This window comes from Lissotriton helveticus, chromosome 8 (genome assembly GCF_964261635.1).
Source record: "Lissotriton helveticus chromosome 8, aLisHel1.1, whole genome shotgun sequence".
NCBI lineage: Eukaryota > Metazoa > Chordata > Amphibia > Caudata > Salamandridae > Lissotriton > Lissotriton helveticus.
This window is the reverse complement of record NC_136069.1, coordinates 1,219,735,310-1,219,757,179: the sequence shown is the minus strand read 5'-3', so window position 1 is coordinate 1,219,757,179 and position 21,870 is coordinate 1,219,735,310. Positions and strand designations below refer to the sequence as shown.

At 42.3% G+C, this 21,870-nt stretch overlaps 1 protein-coding gene across 14 annotated transcripts in view; it reads right to left on the bottom strand.

The window, feature by feature from the left end:
* LOC144773261 (uncharacterized) overlaps positions 1-21,870 on the bottom strand; it is a 7,170,044-nt gene that overhangs the window by 5,756,656 nt on the left and 1,391,518 nt on the right. The window lies entirely within an intron of this gene.

Here is a 21,870-nt window from a genome sequence, read left to right as displayed (position 1 = left end):
CACCGCTGGGTTACCGGTTCTGTGCCGGTTTTTAAAAACCAAGTACCTTAGTTGGCGCCCAACGTGGGGCGATTCCAGTGGTACCAGTCAGCCAGAAGATCGTGAGGAGCTTCGTGTGAAAATTCCGGAGGACGGCCAACCACCTCATCGACCCCTGCATGTCGACGTGGTCCGAAGGTCTTTGCTGCAAGGTTCCCCGCTTCCTGACGGCTACAAGGACTGCTGCCCTGGATATCGCCCTGATTTGGACCCTTGAAGTTTTTGGTAGAGCGAAACACTGAGACGAGTCTTCTGGTGACGTCATCGATATTTCAGTTAAGTATAAGTGGAGCGTCTCCCAGTCCTTAGTTGGACTTACTTTGTGGTATCTTTGGGATACAAAAGTTTTGTATTGGTACTTGCAAGCACCATAACCGAAGGACTCGTGTATTCACGAGAAATATCGTATCGATAATCCTTTGAAGTTTGGAACTAGACTAGAGAGCGAGGATGCCTAGTCTTAGACTTGGGAATTTGTTTTGTTTTGGTGGTAATAATAGGGACTCCCGATTGGAGGACTCATGTCCGGTTCCTCCAGTTGGAACTCCGACTTACGAACTGTATGTAAAACATGGGGTAGGCCCCATCACCTACAACGAAGTATGGATTAAATACACCAGGAAAGATGGTGTTTTAAAATGGCCCCAATATGGTAGCTTTGATTCTGAAATCTTAGACAACCTTGAAGTTAAACTCTTCAAAAAGAAAGCCCGGCCGGCGATGTTTGACTCTTTCCGCTTATGGCGTAAAGAAGCCAAACAAAAAGAAATTAAATTAGCTAAGAAAAATAAGAGAGAAGGGGGACTTTCAGTAATGCAAGCTGCTGTGCAGTTTAGAGATAATGAAGAAGAGCAGATGAATGAGCAGTTGCACAGGCAACGTAAAATGGCAATAGATAAGTGTTATCCAGGTTTGCCGTCTCTTCAGCAAGAGGCAGCAAAAGAGCGTGAAAAAGACCCATTAATGTCGCATTTGCTAAATTCACCACCCCCCTATGCGCAGAATGCCACAGCACCCCCGCAACCTTTAGTTGCGCAAACTACGCCTCCTGCTCTTCCACAGCACCCACCAGCTGTTCTTCAGCTGGCTCCTACTTCTTCGGTGCAGCCTCCTCCAGGCCCACCGACCACTTCTGTTTCACCTGTGTTTTCTACAATTTTGCCTACTGTACTTTTTACGCCTCCTAATGCTCCCTCTACGATTTTGCCTAGTGCCCCCTCTATTTCCCCTGATACCTCTTCTGCTATCTCTACCCCCGCCTTATCTCACCCCGTTTTTCCATCTGTTTGTCCTTCAGTTTAACCTTCAATTCGGCAGAAAATGGCCAGCACTGTTACTAATCTTCTTTTACCTCTTTTCGGGTCGCCTGCTACGACCCCAAACATAGGAAGAAGACAGTTGCGAAGTCAACTGCCTGATTATCAAGAGAGAGATTCCCTGAATAGTTTAGCTCGGAAATGGGTCATGGACACAGCAAAATATGATGTACAGTCTGTCATGGAAGTCTTCCATCAATGGGAAGCAGCAACACAGAGATATGTTTTCGAACAGATGTGTGTTTTTCTTGGCGAGGATTTAGAAGACAATGATCAGGAATGCATCCCACAAGAGATGTGTCGTGTACGGTTTAAGTTCGGAGAGGGTATGATTGTAGGTCCAGATGTGGAAAAAGCAGTTGAAATGTTATTTTCATATCGGAGTAAGGGAAACAGTTCTGGGTCACCATCTGAATTTAATACATCCAGTAGGAAAAAGGCGCGACAATAGCCTATGAGAGAAGTTCCCCCACAATGGAGAGAGGGTGACACAACTGCTGTCCCACCTATTCTGCCACACTTGCAGCGGGTATGGGTACATGTCCCATGGAAGCGAGCTGAAGTTTTAGCACTCAAACAAACATTACCAGATCCGCGTAAAAATCCTGCAGGGCACTATAAAGAATTGTCACAAACTGCTGGGTCATGTATAATGAATTTAGCCGATATCGATATGTTATTTGGGAATGTTGTTCCACAGCCTTTATGGGGTAAAATTCGTCATATAGATCATGACCAGGAATTAGGTGACACATGGGCTAATATTACTGCTGCAGATGCCCGACAAGTTGGTGGTGCCAAGCCTGAGCCTCTGATAGCAGAACTCCCTGGTAGAATAGTAGATTACATGAAAACAATAATGCCTGCAATACGCGTAAATTGGGATAAGTTGTCTGCTTGCAAGCAAAAGAAAGAAGAAACTGTTTCAGATTTCTTCACCAGATTCGAAGAAACATTCATTGACCACAGCGGTCAAGATATGACAACAGAAGGTGGTCAGAGATTGTTTGTCGATAAATTAGTGCACAATCTGCTTCCAGAATTGTGTAAAAAGTTAAAAGATTCAGAAAGTTCTTGGGCAGTCTCATCTTCAGCCCAGATATTAGCTACTGCACAATATTACGAAAATAGAGACAAAGATGAGAAAGATAAAGTAGAAAAGAAAACTAGAGAACTCAAAACGAAGGTTTTGCTACAGCAAGCCTATCCGCCACGTGGTGGTGGTAATCAAAAAAATAATGGTCAGAATCACTACCAGAATACTTTTCAGCACCCTCAACAGTATCAGAGAAACTCGCAAAGATTTGATTACACTCAACCCTGTGTAGGTCCCAACCAGTGTTTATATTGCAAACAAGAGGGTAATTACAAGTATAATTGTCCTGTCCTATCACAACGTGCAAATGGAGTTTCTGGTGTTAGAGGTCGTGGCAGTCAGCAAGCACCTAGAGGTAGAGGGCGTGGAAACGCCCCTCAGGACACACGTCCCCTTCCACCACAAAACTCTATGAACAGGTTTGATCAGCAAAATAACGTGTCTGACTGGACCGCTCAATACTATGTTGAAGATTATTACACAGAAAATGAGCAGTGGGAGAATAATGATTGCTAGGACAGCCATAGACAAAGAGAGGGAGTTGTTTCAGTTCCAGTAGATCAGAGTGGACCCTACGTTGAGGTGATTACATCAGGTGTGTCAGAACCTTTTCTGTTGGATACTGGTGCTACAAAGAGTTCTATTATGCACTCCAAACTCCCTGGCGCACCTTTGTCTGGCGAAATGAACGTTTCTGTAGGTTTTTCTGGCGCCCCAGTTAGAAATCCGATTTCTGACCCTTTATCTCTTTCTGTTGGTCCTTGTGAATTCGAAGCACCCCTTATTCTGACAACAGGTTGTGGTGAAAATTTGCTAGGATTAGATTTGCTAAAAAGATTGTATGCGACTTTGTACTGTTCTCCTTCAGGAGTACAACTTACTTTAGGTAAGAAAGTGGTTTCTCCCATGTATTTGTCGAGAGATGCACTTCCAGCAGAATTGTCACTTCTCCCGGATATTCTTTGGGCTACTGGTCCTAATGATGTAGGTCTTTTAGAAATTCCACCATATGTTGTAACATTAAAGTCGAATGTCAAAATGCCACGAATTCCCCAATACAGAATATCTAATGAGGGTGAAAAAGCTTTGCTAGCGATTGTTTACGAATTGATTGAAAAGGATGTGATTGAAGAAACACGAGGCAATGTTTGCAATAGTCCTGTTCTGCCTGTTTTAAAACGAACTGACCCTTCTCAGCCACCTGTGTACAGATTTGTGATTGATCTTCGAGAAGTAAATAAGATAGTTGTGCCACAATTTCCAGTTGTCCCCGACATTACCACATTATTGACTATGATTCCAGCTTCTGCTTCGTGGTTTTCGGTGATTGACCTGAAGAATGCCTTCTTCAGCATCCCGATTGCTGAGGAAAGCAGGGATATTTTTTCCTTTAGTTTAGGAGGTCGAAGCTTCCGCTTTAAACTCGCTCCTCAAGGCTACTGTGAAAGCCCCTCAATATACAGTCAAGCTCTGAAAACTCAGCTTGACACGATTATTTTGCCTAAAGGTGCCACTCTTGTACAGTATGTGGACGATTTGCTCATTGCTGCAGATACTGAGAACATTTGTAAAAAGGCCACATTGACATTATTGCGTCATCTGTGTGATCTGCATCACAAAGTGTCACTTTCCAAGCTCCAATATTGCCGACAAGAAGTGACCTACTTAGGTCACCTCTTATCGAAGGAGGGAAGGAAACTGACCCCAGAAAGAATTCAGGCAATAGCGAAATTGAATGTGCCAAGAACACAGAGAGAAGTGCGTGCTTTCTTGGGCATTACATCGTACTGTAGACAGTGGATTCCAAATTTTTCGTTATTGGCCAAACCCTTGGTGGCATTAACGTGTAAAAATACACCCAATCCCATTCCTTGGTCTGAAGAGTGTCAGAAAAGTTTTCTCGAATTACGCACAGCATTATGTTCGGCTCCTGTGTTAGGTACGCCCAACTACAGTAAGCCTTTCACATTGTATGTCCACGAGAAGGAGGGCTGTGCTTTGTCTGTGTTAACTCAGTTATTTGGAGGTCGACAGCGGCCATGCGCCTATTTTTCATCCACTTTGGATCCGGTAGCACAAGCATTGCCAAGTTGTTTAAGGGCCACAGCAGCAGCAGCTGTTTCTATTCGACAGTCTGCTGGTCTAGTAATGAATAATACACTAATCGTGATGGTCCCGCATGCAGTAGACACATTGTTAAATAGGACCAAGACACAGCACTTAACTAGTGCTCGACTGTCTAGTTATGAATTAACGCTGCTAGCGAGCCATGTGCATATAAAAAGGTGCAGTACCCTGAATCTAGCCACGTTGTTACCAATTGCAGAGGAATCAGATGCTTTAGAGCAGCACGATTGTTTCCTCACAACAGAGGAAGAGACAAAAGGGAGAGTGGATTTATTTGACACTCCTCTTGCTGAATGTGACGGTACATTATGGGTAGATGGTTCATGCTTTAAGCTCCCAAATGGGAATGTGACTGCAGCATATGCTGTCACAACTTTGCACACAGTTGTTGAAACTGCACGAATACCACATGGTTCAGCTCAAGCCGCAGAATTAGTCGCCCTGACGAGAGCATGTGTATTGTCTAAAGGAATGAGAGTGACTGTCTACACTGATAGTCAGTATGCATTTGGAGTGGCTCATAGTTTTGGACGATTGTGGAGAGAACGTGGATTCCTGACTTCGCATGGAGCTAAGATTCAGCATGGTCAGTTGGTGAATGAGCTTCTTGAGTCACTGACCTTGCCTCTGCAAATGGCGATTGTGAAATGTAGTGCTCACAAGAAGGTGACTGATGATGTTGGTCGTGGAAATGCCTTTGCTGATGAGACAGCTAAAGAAACGGCAAAGAATGTGATGGGCCGAATGTATGTTGCAGGCTCTGAAAGATGGACTGGTGAGGTTGGAATATGTGAGGACACGATAGAAAGTGTGAAGTCCATCCAAGCTGAGGCCACAGAAAAAGAGTTGAGCACGTGGAGAGAGAGTACAGGAAGAATGGATGCAAATGGTTGTTGGGTTGATTTGACAGAGCATCAGAGATTGTTGTTACCCGATGCATATGTGCTTGCAGTGGTTACAATGGCTCATGGAATGGCTCGTATCAGCGTGAAAGGGATTTGCGAGTTGTTGGCCCCAGTGTGGAAGAATTCAGGGATTCCCAAGTGTGCAGAGAATGTTGTCAAGAATTGCATGGTATGTCTGAAGCACAATCCTGGTAGGGGAACCCCGACTCCAGCTGGTCATTTTGCACCTCCTACGTACCCGTTCGAGGTTTTGCAGCTAGATTTCATACATATGGAGAGGTGCAACAACTTAAAATATGTGCTCGTTGTTGTTTGTGCCTTCTCAAGATGGGTAGAAGCCTATCCCCTAAAAGACAATACTGCCTTGTCCACAGCCAAAGCCCTGGTAAAAGAGTACTTCCCCAGGTTCGGAATGCCTAGAATGGTCTGGTCTGACAACGGAAGTGAATTTGTGGGTCGTGTGATGAAAAGAGTGTGTGAAGGGCTAGGCATTAGGCAGAAGTTCCACGCTGCAAATCACCCCCAATCAGCTGGATTAGTAGAATGTTACAATGGCACGCTAAAACTTAAATTGGCCAAAATCCAAGCGAGCACAGGTCTTAAATGGCCTGACGCTCTACCCTTAGCACTCCTATCCACCAGAATGACTGTGCATTCGCGAGTGAAACTCAGCCCTTACGAAATTATCTTTGGCCGGCAGCCAACATATGGGGAGTGCCTAGGCCCACGAAATTCAGCGAGCTGCAACACCCTATTTTGCTTGATTACTTGTATGAATTGACGGCTAAATTGCGTATTTTACATCAACAGGTCCACAACACCCTGCCTCCGGTCTCTGAGACTCCAGGTCACTCCATTGTCCCTGGATCCTGGATCCTCGTAAAGAACTTTCAAAGGACAAAGAACGACCAGCCCAGGTGGACCGGGCCACATCTCGTCCTTCTTTCCACGAGGTCAGCAGTTCGAGTGGAGGGGAAGGCCAACTGGATCCACGGGGTCCATTGCAAGAGAATCCCTTCACCTCCACCACATGACCAGTGGGTCCAGAAAGGTGGCACTGACTCAGAGCTTACAACTGTGCCACGTGTCATACCTGTCAGCGATGACCGTGTAAAAGAAACTAACCCTGATTGTGAAAGCGAGAACATTTTTCAAGAAACTGTGCCACCACCAGAACAATTGAACTCTTTGGAGCCTGAACTGCTGTTTCAGGACCAGACAGTACCAGGAAAAAGACGCTACAATTTACGACCGAGAAAAACAGACTAATAAAAGTGATTCCTTTTTATGATCTGAGACCAAGACCTATGGACTAATAAACGTATCTTTTTTTTCCCCAAATCCTATTTTTGAAAGTGCAGATCTCCCATCTAGGTAACTTGCTTATTTTTGTTTTTCGAACCGCCATCCGGGTTCCGCTGCTAGGGCCGCGATTGGTTAAAGTCTTCGGAAGTGCAGCCAACGACGTTAGGTCGGTGGTTCTGGTCGGTCCAAGGGAGTTGCCCTAGACTGACAGAAGCACTCCTTAGCAGAATCAACTTCCTCGTCGCGGGCAGCACCTTAGAGAGGATGGAGTTTCCTGATGTGGAGAGACCTGCCAAACAAATGAACTTTAAGCAGAGACTATGGAACACGATGACAAAGAAAAGTTTTATAATATTGTGTATTTTTATGCTATCCAGCGTAATGATCTTTTTGATAAGTTATGTTTTATTCTCTTTCAATGTAACATTTGCGCCCACTGCATCACCCATACCTCCTCCTACTGTTTCCTCTCATTCTTTCCATCCTCTGCCTGACCACGAATCCAATAGAAGGTTAGAATTCATTAATAACTCCTTCGTTCAGTTATTACACCAACACCAACTTGTAATGAACACAACTAACTGTTGGGTGTGTGGTCTCATGCCTCACACAACGGATAAAGGTATCCCCTATTTGGTCCTGCCATTTAGTCACAATGGTTCAGTATGGGCATATAGGACAATGTTCATATATGCACGAGAAATCCAACCCCTACGTTCTGTAAAAGACAACCTCAAGACTAGCGCCCTAGTCAAAGGTATAGTTGACATGATCAAGGAAGTAACTTCTTATGAAGATACTCCGGATGATGAGATACTTGCATATGTAGGTTGGAACGTGACCGGATATGGCACTACTTTAAGTGAGAAACAGCAAGCCAAAAGATCATCCCCTATCTGGATCGTACCCCATCAGGGTCACCTGTGTCTGCAAGGTATTGGCAAGAATCCCAGAGCTCAGCTAGGGAAGAGTATCTGTACAGAAACGTATGTTTTTGGATCTCAGACTTCCCCTGCGTTTTTAGCCGCTAAGGGTACTTACTTCATCTGCCATGATAGCGCCTATACATGGTTGCCCCCTGACTTCTCGGGCTCATGTTTTGTTTCATTCCTGTTGCCTCCCACCTACACAGCAGCGGCGGATTACCACCGGACAAGGGTAGTTAGAGGTGTTTTGAGTAAAGAAGACACTGCAGGTCAAGAATTTGGGGACTTTGCAAAGGGTTTTCTGCCCTTCTGGGGATCCATGGCTAACAGTAGAAACATAAGGCAATTAACAAGGGTAGTTGAGTCCACCGTGACTGAAACTGCTGGTGCCCTTAGTAACCTGACTGCTGAGCTCCAGTCGGATCGACTTATGACCCTTCAGAACCGGGTCGCTTTGGATGTAAAACTTGCGGACCGAGGTGGAGTATGCAAATTGATCCAGTCTAGTTGTTGCATTTTCATCCCAGATAATGCTCCAACCGTGTACAGGGCCATCTCCAAACTACATAAGATTTCTGAATCCATTCATGTGGATAAAGGAGATTGGTCGCTAATGGGATGGGTCTGGGAACTGATATCTGCCTGGGGATGGAAAATTCTGATGGTCATTGGGATGGTCTTAGCCATTCTTTTCCTGTTCTGTCTGTGCATACAGTGTGCTCCTGCAATATGTGGCCTCTGTGTTACATCATGTGTAAGGAAGCCTGTGTCAAGAGATGAACTAAGCACTAGAATGATGTTACAGCAACATCTCAATGACTTTAGGGATATAGATCTGGACTCAGACTAACATGAGGATAGATTAATTGCCTATGTAAGGGCAAAAGGAGGGATTGAGGTTCTGAAAATCTGGATTCGTATAATCGTTCTGGACTCGAGAATTAAAACTTCGTCGAAATATGACGAATTTGGTATCAAAAGACCGAGAATGACGAGTACATCATGTACATGTATTTTCGGCGTGTTCGAGTGACGATTTCACCTCGAAATCGTCACTTACATTCTGAACCCTTGGCTCCCATTTATATGTTGCCCTTTACATAGGCCTTAATCCAGTTGAATTTGATTCCACAAGGACACATACTCCTTAATCGACTTTTCCCTGACCTCAGTACAAGTTGGAACCATTGCCCCAGGCCGAACTCGTTAGGTCAGTTCCCTCCCAGTGGCCGAGCAAGATAGCATCTAGGCTCAACAAACCATAAAACCATTTCAGCGCGCACACCTGCCATATCTCGCTCACATCTATCTCCACTCTTTTGCTTCACTTACTTTATGGTGGGGAGGTGCCCATTTTTATTAGGGGTCCAGCGATATCTGATGAAATGTTGGGCCTTGCCAAATGATTTGTTGTAGGCAGCACGAAGTGAAATATGGACATGTCATCATGACTCTGCTTTTTCTTTGTACTGGAAACATGTTAACAATTTACTTTACAACCAAGAATGTTTGGCCCGAGGCCCAACATTGTGTATAAGAAGAGAAGCCTGACTTTGTAAAAGTGTGCAGTCTCCTGAGAACATACCCGTATTGTACTTCTAGGACACCTGTTACCTTGGTTGCAGCCAATAAACAAATCTTTGACTTCACCTAGAAGACTCTGAAGTTTCTGTAGGTCTGGATCAGGAAGAACCCGAGGTCTCTGGGTGTTGATTCCCTGGCACCGCTGGGTTACCGGTTCTGTGCCGGTTCTTAAAAACCCAGTACCTCATTGGACGTCTGTCTTACACTACCATCAGCAGTACCTATGGATATCGATACTTTGCTTGGTTCGGTAATGGCTCATGCAACGTGTTGTCCCCAGCGGCTACCTATTCTGATGACTGCATTCGTTGAGACTTCACCATTACGATTAGGTGGCGGTGAAGTACGAGATGAAAGCAGCACCACACAGGTACAACCTTCTGTGAGCATTGCTGATCCAGACATCGATGATAGCAATGATTCTCACATATGCACTATTTCATCTTTTTAGAACTTGGTCGAACTCCCACCTACTGTTGTAGACCAATTTTTCGCAAGCCTGTCTGATCTGATGTTCTCTCCCAACAACGAGAATAAGTTTTAAAACAATGAGCACACAGCGTTCCCAGAACTCTGAATTCGGCCTTCAGTTTTTGATAAACAGTACTACTGAAAACAATTGGAACTATTTTTCCCATGGAAGCGAAATTATTTTTTTCCACTTCCAAAATATTTACCTTTTTTCTGGCACATGGTACTCTGCTTAAAGTAGAACTATTCTTAGAGAACAGAACTTCTATTTTTAGAGAAACTAGAGACAATATTTTAACTCAGCCTCTAGCACATGTACAGTATTGTATAAATATGTGATGAAATGGTCTCGACCTTCTTTTCAGTATTAAGAGCCATTTAATAAATGTAATTTTCGCAATTCATTCAGCCAATATTTATATATGCATTATCTGAATGATACCACTGCTTGAAAAACGTACAGTATAAATACTCATTTTCGTGTATATACCATATACCATTTCAAATGCATTTTATGTATTGTGGGGTGGGTTGGAAAACACATGCATCGTTATATGTTTAGTATTGCTTAGTATTTAGTAATGATGGACATTATACATGGAGTGGGTGTTGTGAATGTATCTAGGACCCTAATTCAATATTCCCGATTTATGCCCTTATGTGGTTATAACAAATCATATCCTTATAAAGGCATAAGAATCATATCCATATTTAGTCATAGCCAATGCAGTCCAAATACGGCAAGGCTACTCCCATAGACTCCTAGAAAGTACAACACGTTCTTTAAACAAACCAAGCCTCCAGCAGCCCGGGAATTCTCCCTGCTTTTGTTTTGATTTGCACAAGAACTCCTGGAGTCCAGAAAGAACTGTAAGTTCTTAGTGACGTCTTATGTTCAACCTTACGTCAAACTCAGCACCTTCCAGGTATAAATATACCAACATTTGCCTTAAGCAAACACACGATGGTTTGGAGCAGAGTGGCTATCTACTTGCCCGACGCCCAGCTGATGCGAGTGCTGAAGGAAGCCGACTCTCCCATTTGACGCACTGAGAAAGACGCTGTCTTTTCTCCTGCCGAGAAATCCAGCTCCAGTGTTTCCAGTCACCCTTGCGGGTTGCTGGGAGATCGAGTCCTGAGAAAGAGATACAAGACCTCCTTCATTCTATAACCAAGGTACGGAGCTGATTAGATCCTTAGAGAATTGTTGATTCAGATTCTTGGCAAAAACTAACTTAACTTAAACTTAACTTATTCTTCCCCACGTATTAGGCTTAGGTCAGGTACACCGGGGTAGGCGTATCTCAGAAGCACCAGTTGAGTACATTTAGTCAATGATTTTATGTATGTATATATTTTATCCATTTTAGTATCATATGGCTCAGAAACCATATAAATGCTTTTACAGTATTATTTCATAATACTACTTTTACTGTACGCACTTTACTTTATAACAAGTATTACAATTGTGGCAATCCACTTCTCTTGCATGAGAAAGAAGACTGCTCAATAAATAACAACTTTTATTGAAAACACCGTCTCTCTATTTCTCTGCACTCTGGTGAAACTAAGGATGCACGATTGACTGAGTGAAATAGCTGTCTATTGTTTTCACACAACTCTGGAGATATACTCCGTATTCTGGGGGGAGCAAAGTTATCATGTTTATGCGGTTGTCAGAAACTAATCCCTTCTTGCTTAATCAGGAAAGTTAACTCCTTCCTGTTCATTCGAGAACATTTCTAGTGACCTCTGAGCTAGCTGGCATTCTTAATTAAGTCTAACATATTCAATAGAGACCTAGTCGACCTCAGTCCTACGTCTAAACTATCGTTTATGTCATTCCATTGCGCAGAGTCTATTGGGAATATAGGAACTACACTACAGGTGGTAAGTCATATTGCTTTGATTGCTTATTGACAATTTATATACCAGCTGAAAGGGTGTACATTTTACTGTTAAGAGTGAGACTAAGTTGTGAACGGTTGAAGACACCCCTCTTTACTAAGCCATAGCATATACAGCAGGAGTTGAGTAACTAATGGTGGCCTCTCCTATCTTCAACTCAGCAGTGAAAGTTTCATGAAGAACAGTCAGACCTAGATGGGAAAGAAGGATGGAGAGAAGAAGGACGGATGAAATGTAATATAACTGGCAAAGAAGAATTGGTGGGTGAAAGGATGCACTTGTGGCTGATAGGATGCATGCATGGGTGGTTGGGTGAAGGATTGGTGAAAGGTGAAAGAAATGATGGCAGCCTGCGTTGGTGAAAGTGTATGGGTGAAAGGAATCGATTTTATGGGTCAAAGCAAGGATGCATGGGTGGTTAAAATGTCAAATGTATGTTGGTGAAAGGTTTGTTGAGAATGATGCCATGTTTGGATGGATGGATGGTACTAGTATTCATGGTGAAGATTGGATGAAGAGAATGTAAAACTTAAACGGTGACTGAGTAGCAAAGCCAAGGGTGAAGAACAAAAATAATGCTGGAAGAAAAGTGGATTGAAAAATTGGAAAATCCCTGGAAAGAAGAGTAAACATGGAATGTTTTTTTAATCAAGGTTTTTAAGTCAAAGATTTGAGCGAGGTTTGTATTTCAGACTACTCCGTTGATTCAGAGTAGTTTTCAAGCACAACATATATTATGTACCCCTACCCATGCATCATCACTAATCGCCTCCCTACCCATGGTATTTTCCCAGTGTCAGCCATAAGTGGACTATCGGCTGCATGGTTACCATAGTAGTACCTCACGTTGTGCAGTATGTCATTCATTTATTAGTAACTATTAGACTATTAACTACTAGAAAGTAAAAGTGAGCATTTGATTTAACAGAGCATGGCAATGATAGGTAAAGAGATAATTGTGTGGTACCGCTGCTCCACATACAGACAGTAGCAAAGTATAACGCAACACGAGTATGTCTGTCTAGGACACAAGCTGAGCTGGCATGCCTACATTAATTTAGCTAAATGAGAGAGAAGAAGAATACTTCTATACTCCATAGTGCTTAATGCCTGGACCTGTAATCACATCAAAATCGAATGGGCTGAGGAATCAAGCATACCAGCAAATGTTATGTACTGCTAGTGATACTGTGCCACTATTTTGTGTTACTGCTTTGCTAAGAGTATTGGTTACAATTTGGGCTGATATGTTGTTTGCTGCAAAACACAATGATAATGTTGGCTTTTGGAGGTTGGTTGCAAATGGGGGACACGCCAGTAGACCTGTGAGGGACTCGTTCATTGATGAAATGACATGGGTAACGTACTTTTCCAATCTGTACAAACCATATGATAATGATAAGGAGGAGGAGCCCCCATGTCCACTTCCATTACCTGTGTGTCTCGATTTTACTCTGGAGGAAACATACAGGGCAATCAATGAACTAAAAAATAATAAAGCCCCCGGACCAGACAAAATATCGGGTGACCTCTATAAACATGTACCTGAAGTTTGGGCACCCTATATCAATCGTTTGTTTAATGCTTTGTCCATAAGTTGTAATTATCCTGATAGTTGGCGTGCAGCAGAAGTTGTCCCGATTTTTAAAAAGGGAAAAAGATCTGTTCCCTCTAATTATAGACCTATTAGTTTAATGGACATTCTGCAAAAACTCTATGCCAAGCACCTACTATTTAGGATAAATGATTGGTTTGAGGAATCGGCCATACTTTCCAAATTTCAGGCAGGTTTTAGGTCCAAGACCAGTACGATAGACCAGGTCTTTAGATTTTGTTGCCTGTTTTGGAAGTATGTCCAGATTCGGAAAGGACATCTGTATGTAGCCTTTATCGATTTGAGGGCGGCATTCGACCTTGTGCCTCGCAAACTGCTATGGAAATCGTTAAACACAGCCGGTCTGCCAGCAAGTCTATTGGTCCACATTATTGAACTGCACGCTAGAAATCATGCAAACATCAGATGGGGTCCGAAAGGTGAATTGACACGTGACATCCCGATTAAGCGTGGTGTCCGACAGGGATGCGTCCTGGCCCCCACTTTGTTTTCTATTTTTGTTAATGATGTGCCTGATTATCTCAATGCTTGCAATAACGATTCGCCACAGCTGAATGGAGAGAGAGTGCCTGCGTTGCTCTTCGCGGATGATACCATCTTAATATCCCAAACCAAGAAGGGCCTCCAGGCACTCTTAAACTCCTTCAGCAGCTACTGCGTGACCAAAGGGCTAGAAATAAATGTTGATAAAACAAAATGTATGGCTTTAAACCCTATTAGACCGGATAGAGGGAACCTGACCCTGAATGGGGAAACTTTAGGTACTGTGGAGAATTTTACTTATTTGGGGGTAGTACTCGATTCTAAATTAACATGGAAGGCTCAAATCGAAAAAAGTAAGGTGTCATATGCCCATAATGTAAAACCTATAATCTGTAGATTGAATGCTAGCACAAGTAAAAGTATAACTCCCGTACTTGAACTTTTTAAATTTAAAATTCAATCTGCAGCTTTATATGGGGCTGAGATATGGGGACCTTGGGCCAGGGAGAGTTTTCAAGGCCTCGATAACAAATTCATGAGATCAATTGTAAAGGTCCCAACCAGCACACCACTAATACCTCTCCATCTCGATTTGAACTTCAAACGAACCGACCACCTAACTATCTTAAGACCGCTAATGTTCTGGATAAGGATTTGGTCCACTCCGGAACTGGTAGATTACAGAAAGGGTCTTCAAGAAGTATCGAATTTAGATTCTTTTAATTCCCTTCGGTGGTTCGGGCATGTTAAAAAATGGTTCGACAATCTGGGGTTGAGTTCGTTCTGGGAAAACCCAGAGAATTTACCAGCTCTTGCTAAAAATACGGTAAAAAGAGCATACTGGTGCTTCATGAATGATAGATATATTCATGATAGTAGAATTGGCACCCTAACCAAAAAATTTTTAACCTTCAAAAGCGAACCATGTTTTGAATCGTTCTTGGATGAAATAGAGCCGCCCCTTGCCAAGACTCTCTTCCTGAAGTTCCTGCTGAATTCCAACATTGAGCGTTGGACAAACAAAAAACTGGATTGTCCTAATAGCACAAGTGAGAGATGTCCTATGTGCTCAGATTTATGTAAGGAGAATGAGGTCCATATGTTGTTCATATGCAAAGCATATCTGAAAGCTCGGAAAAGATGGCTCAAACCTATGTGTGCTCTTTTAGGAACTAGATCCTGTTCTATAGCATACAGGATCCTAAAAACAAATACTGCACAGTTCATTGTATTTAGTATCAGTAGGTTTCTTTACTCAGTTTTTATTGTCCGAAAGAAAATGGGACAGGTGCTTTGAAGATGGATAAATTTTAAATAGTGAACCTTGCTGCTAAAAATTTGTATTTTCCCGCTGAATGAACTATGTCTTCGATTTATTTGGTGAGAATTAATTTTACACCATATTATTGTAATTATTGTTCTAATTGATTTCACGCATGTATTGTGTTCTAAATGTATGAGTTAATGAATGTATATATGTGTGTCTTTTATGGCCGTAGGCCGAAATAAAGATTACTGAAAGGTTACAATTTGTCTTTTTTCTTTCCTGATATAGCTACTCCTGTCAATCCACCATCATGGGTTAGGCAGGAGAGAGCAGCCAGACCCAGCAAAGGAAGCTGGAGGCCATCAGGGAGAATATCAGCCGCTGGTGGCCGAGGAGGAGGAGGAGGAGGCGGCAGCAGCAGCTGCAGCCTCTAATGCCCCAGGCCCCAGCCAGACCTCAGTGCCTCTAATTGTACGGCACCGTAGTCAGGCCGCGCCAACAACACTGAACAGGAAGGCATTCATTGGGAACAAGGAGAAGACATGCAGGCCTTTAGGGAAAGCACATTGGCTGGTTTCACAAAATGGTAGTCAGCCACATGGTCACAACAAGAAGCTGGAGGCCTAGAACAAAGAACGCATATAGGCCTATGGTAAAAGCACACTGGCTACATACACAAAATGGCCACCAGCCACTTGGTCACAACAAGAAGCAGGAGGCTTAGAACAAAGAACCCATGCAGGCCTGTGGCAAAAGCACACAGGCTGTCTACACAAAATGGCTGCCAGCCACTTGGTCCCAACAAGAAGCAGGTTGCCTAGAACAAAGAACACATGCAGGCCTATGGCAAAGCACACTGGCTGCCTACCCAAACTGCCCGCCAGTCAGGCAGTCAGGTCACAACAAGAACCTGGAGGCCAGGAACAAAGAACGCACGTAAGCCTATGGCAAAAGGACACTGACTGACTACACAAAATGGCCACCAGTCACATGGTCACAACAAGATGCTGGAGGCCTAGAACAAAGAATGCATGCAGGCCTATGGCAAAATCACACTGTCTGTCTACACAAAATGGCTGCCAGCCACATGGTAACAAAAAGAAGCTGGAGGCCTAGGACAAAGAATGAATGGAGGCCTATGGCAAAAGCATACTGGCTGCCGACACAAAATGGCTGCAAGCCACATAGTCACTCACAGGCAACAACAACAATAGTCAGGAGGCCTTAAAACAAACAGCACATGAAGGCCTAGGCCGGGACAGTCCACTGACTATACGAAATAGCCAGTGGTCACATGGCATCTGGAACTAAGGCACATTTTGGCCAATGGCAAACACACAAATATACAAACTGGCCAGACAAAGGAGGCTTGGTAAAACGGAGAAAACATCAATAATTCAGCATTACCAAAACAAACATTATTGGGCTAAAAACAATATTTACAACAAGACACATTCTTCAAAGGCATTACTCCACTTAATCCTGGCTCCTATACACTGTTTGCATGAAAAAAAAACAAGAAATACCAAACGTATTTAACTCATGAGAATAATGTGTAATAGTTTATTGGAGATAGATATTTGATGAGCATAAGGGTGAGGACTGTGTGTTTTTATATTGTCGATTGAATTTGGTCATTTTTTGGAAGATTTCACTGGAACAAGGGTACCGAATTGGGGCTCATCAACATATTCAGGTCATTGGCAGTAGAAATGGAGCGATTGGTTGAGACAGTGATTAACTCTCATAGAATAATTAGTGGTTTTGTCATATTGTTACAGCATCAGTGGATAATACACAAGCTGTTTGGTTGATCTTTATACAATTTGGAGCTGAGTTCCGTGATAAGTAGACAAGGAAGCAGCATTGCGCAATTGGTGTTGTTATCATGATGGTCTGTGGACACTTAGATTCTGTATATCAGTCTGCATGATCAACTTTGGCGATAAGAATTATTCGTCACAAGTTTACACGCATTTCGATTTCCTTACATTTGAGAACTGAATGGGGCAGCATGTAAGCATGATGGCTGGGAGCACGGTGAAGAGACTAAATACTGAGTTTGTGAGTTAAGTAAAAGTGCCCAAACGTTTTACCATGGGAGAGTGGTTGCTCTGTCCACTTCATTCTCATTCTTTTCTCTCTTTTTGTCATTCATGTCTCATTCATTTCTCAGCACACAACAGTGATATTGTTCTTATCCCTGAATTAGATTGAGTACCTAGTATTCATGGAGTTGTATATATGTTTATAATTGCAGAGGCCCCTGAAGAAGGGATCTATATATATATCCCGAAATGCATTGGGCACCACATTTTATAAGAATGAAAAGTTTCAATGTAGATGGCAATCAAGATGCATTGAACACTGTTGTTTTTTGAAGATTAATTGGACGTTATTCAATAGGCAACCATCACTGTTTATGTTTAAAGGAATTTCATGATAGACATTAAACACATTCATGAAAGTTACTAGAAAAGTTAATAAACTGTAATTTGTTTTTAATTTGTGATTCAATTGAAAATATGAGTTTAACTATCTTGTTGCTGTGAAGCCAGGTATCAGGTAAAGTTTCACTTGGATTTTGTTATAGTTATTGTGGAGTCTGGCTACCTCCTCCTGGCAGCACGCATATGTGTATAAATTTGATATTTATTGATTTAGAATTGTAAAACAGGTGTGCGCAGCACCATATGAATATTAAGAAAGGACACTGCCAGAGTGTGTAGGTACATACAAAACAAACAAGTGCATATGGCAGAACCTAACATTCAAGAGGAAAATACGTTTTTCAGGTGAGCACAGAGAACAAGAATGTGAACTTTCCATTTTGTGAAATGTTATTAGACAATGAGCCTGTAACTGCATTTGCAGATTCTGTGCTCCATATACCTTATTGGATAAGGATATGTGTGATGCAATGTTTCCCAATAGTCGCGAATTACTAGAACTAGTGGACATAAGACCTGGAGGGTACAATAGGGATGCAATACTGTGGTGGATAGGGTGAAAATGAGAATCTGTTTCTAAAACAGAAGCACTGTAGGGAATGTATACATCGTCAAAAAGGGGTTGAATCTTCTGGAATGGAAATATCAGAAAGATTCAGGAATAAAACTACATCACAACTGTGCTTGTCCTGTCTTTATAGTAAATCCTTCAATCTGTGGGGAAGAGCTTTGCAAAGAATTTCCTGATGTGTTCTCGGATAAGTTAGGATTAGTAAAAAACTACCAACATCACATTAAACTCAAATCAAAGCTGACACTTATTGTGCACAAGGTCAGACCCATTCCCCACCTCGTTCATACACCACTCAAACAAGAGCTTGATAAATTATGCAAATTAGATGTAATTGAACCAATAGAATACTCGGAGTAGTAAGCCCCATTTGTAGTTGCCATGAAAGCCAGTGAGGGCCAGATTAGACTATATGTAGACCTCAGGGACTTAAATAATAATGTATGGGTGGATCAACATCCATTACCCCGGGTCCATGAAATCCTAACACTAATCGACAAAGCTTCATATTTTAGTATTTGAAATCTATCCTTAGCCTACCATAAAGTGGTGGAACTAGACCCTCCCTCAAGGTATTTGACTTAATTTGTAACCACTTTAGGAGCATTCCAATACAAAAGAACAGCTTTTGGATTGGCTTCAACTGCAGCCACATTCCAAATATTAATACAACAGTTATTACAGAACATTCCAAAAAACATCTGCTTCCAAGATGACATTTTGATTTTTTTGCACCAGTATTGAAGAATATGATAACACTCTCACTGCAGTGTTAAGCAGACTAAAAAAGGCAGGGTTAGCTATAAAAAAGAAAAATGTTACACACACAGAGGTAACCTCTGTGGATTATCTGGGCCACATTATATCATGAGAAGGCATTAAACTAAAGATTGATTTAGTGGAATCAGTAATCAGTCTCAACTTGGACCTGCTGAATTTTAGTCAAAATTGAAAGCCGTTTTTGCAAATATAGTGGGTCCCTTACGGAACCAACTTAAAAGTAATATATCTTTTCTGTGGGATGAGAGTTGTCAAAAATCTTTTCACATATTAAAGACAGCTATAACTAATGCCCCACTACTGGGAAGGTTTGATCCCAACAAACCTACCCATTTAAACGTAGAGGTCAGTAACATGGGACTGGGGCCATGCTCACTTAAAGAGAAAATGGAGCACAACGCATAATTGCATTTTCATCAAGAGCTCTTAAAGGGGCTGAATGCAGGTACTCAGTAGTGGAAAAAGAAGCACTGGCCTGCTAGTGGGCAGTGCATCGCTTTTTTGGGGGGTGGGAGGTCCCTTTCAAGGTTAGATCAGACCATCAGCCTTTAGTTTATGCCTTCACAACAAAAGGGTCAGAAAGAACCACACCCAGAATTTCTCGATGGGTGTTTGGAGTGGAGGAATACAATTTCACGGTACAATACCTACCAGGGTAACAAAACAGTGTAGTTGATTACCCCTACCGGAATCTGCTCCAGGGACAAAGTGAGGGACAGAAGAAATCCTAGAGGAAACAGTATTGTAAATAATCTTGTTTAGCCTGGGGTCTGAAGAATGGGGGCAAAGCATGAAAGATGATGAAGAAATAAACATCCTCATCCTTACATCCATTAGGGTTGGCCTACACATAAGAGCAAACTACCCACCACATACATAAATACTGGGAAGTGAGGATGGCATTACGCGATAGAGGAAAATGTATTTGTAGGGGAATTAAAATTATACCTCCCCAATTAACAAAATAAGGAATGACTATTGGTGGCCTCACATTCACACTACGGTTGAAGAATTAGTTAAAAAATTTAGTGACTGTGACAAAATATTGAGTGCACGTAAACTCAAACTCTCTCCGGTTAAAATTACAGACAAACCAGGGAACAATTAGATCTTGATATAATTGGACTGCTAAACTACAAACAACACAGTGAACAATTCATATTGGTACTTGTAACAAAATGTGTTCACTACATAACTAATAATACCCTCATAACATGTGTGAAAGATTTTGATGTTGCAGAAGGAATCCCAAAGACTCCATAACAGACACTGGGGTACAATTTACTCCACAGCAAATGCATGAATTATTAGAGGAACTTTCCATAAAGCACATGAAAACAGCCCTTTATTGTCCCAGGGCAAATGGCATGATGGAATGCAGAAAGCCGCATGATCAAAGATGCAGAGGGCAGAAGTAAATCAGGTTCCCATTGCCAAAGCTCTTCAAGAAACCAAAAGGGCATATAGTACCACCCTAAACACCATCACAAATTTGCCACCATTTGCTGAACTGAAAGGAAGGCAACCCAAAACTAAACTATCTGCTTATTGGCTTAAAAAAGAAGAACAGGATCTAGTCTCCAGGGAGCAAGTGATGGATAAGTTCCAAATACACCAAAACAAATATAAACAAAGACAAAAACAATTGTATGACAATTACAAATTTCAAGAAGGGAGATTGAATGAAGATCAAAATACCTGAAATTAGAATAAAGGGGAACAGTAATTTTTCGAAACCAGTAAAGGTAACATGAGTGTGCAAGAATGTTGTCACAGTAGAATATTGTCAGACCTGGGGAATGGACAAAATCTCCAAATTTAGGAATGAGACACATATTTTAGACCCATATGAGCGCCCCATCCCTGAAGGGACGCATCCGTCACCAGAGTCTGTTTGGGCATTTCCTCTTGAAAAGAAACTCCTGCGATGAGATGAACCTGTTGCATCCATCATAGGATGGAGACTCGGACTGACAGAGGTATTGATAACTTGTCCTCCCCACTGAGCCTCCAGAGTTTTCTGCAGAGGTTTCATGTGAAGTCTGGCGTTTGGAACAAGAAAAATGCACAAGGCCATGGAACCCAGCAGAGATGAGATTTGCCTGGCCGTGGGCTGAGGTATCTTCAGATGAGTTTGGCACTTGTGGAGAATGGATGATAGTCTCTCCTCTGAAGGATACGCTCTTACGTTGACCGTGTCCAGAGATGCGCCTAGGTTGTGTATCCTCTGTGTTGGATTGAGGATGGACTTTTTGACGACTCAACGGCGATTTCAACGCCGACTGGGAGCACAAAGGTATCTTGGATGTCGATCTGTCCCTCGACGGTGTAGGAGATCGATGCCTCCTTTTCTCACTTTTTTCTTTGCAGTCCAGTCTTGATTGAGAGGAGGGCTTCCTTGAGTGATGTTCTTCTCGCCCACTTACTGTTTCCTTTCCTCTCTCTTGCATGGAGTGCAGCTTAATCTTCTCCCTCTCTCTAAGGGTTCTCTTGGAAAACGTGCTGCAGTGGTAACACTGGTCTGGCTTGTGAGATGAAAGTAGACAAGCAATACAGACCGAATGAGGGTCTGACTTAGCCATCTTTTTTCCACAGGCCGGGCACTTATAAAATAAGGCTGGCATTTTGACAGGAACAAATAGCCAAAAGTCAGAAAAAATAGTAGAGTTAGTAAGCTAAGTACTAAAGACGTCGAGTGAAACCAAAAAAGTTCACTTTTTACCAGAAAAGTGATAAAAAATCACCAACTGGTGAGCTCAATGCTCTAGGATCCTCACAGAAGGAGCAAGAAAAAAGAATTGACCAAACTGTCACCTGTGATGCATGATGGGAGCCTGGGGGTTCCTGGAGGTCTTAAAGGCACGTTGCCAATTTTCCAATTGTTTTCTATGCAGCCTGTATAGGCTAATCTGCCTCTGTGATCCTGCCTTTTTTACCTTTGAAAATAAAGGTTGTATGTTTCAAAGCAAACTCAGAGCAGTTTTTCTTTATAATAAATCTTCCTAAAATATTTATCTGCTGCTTGGT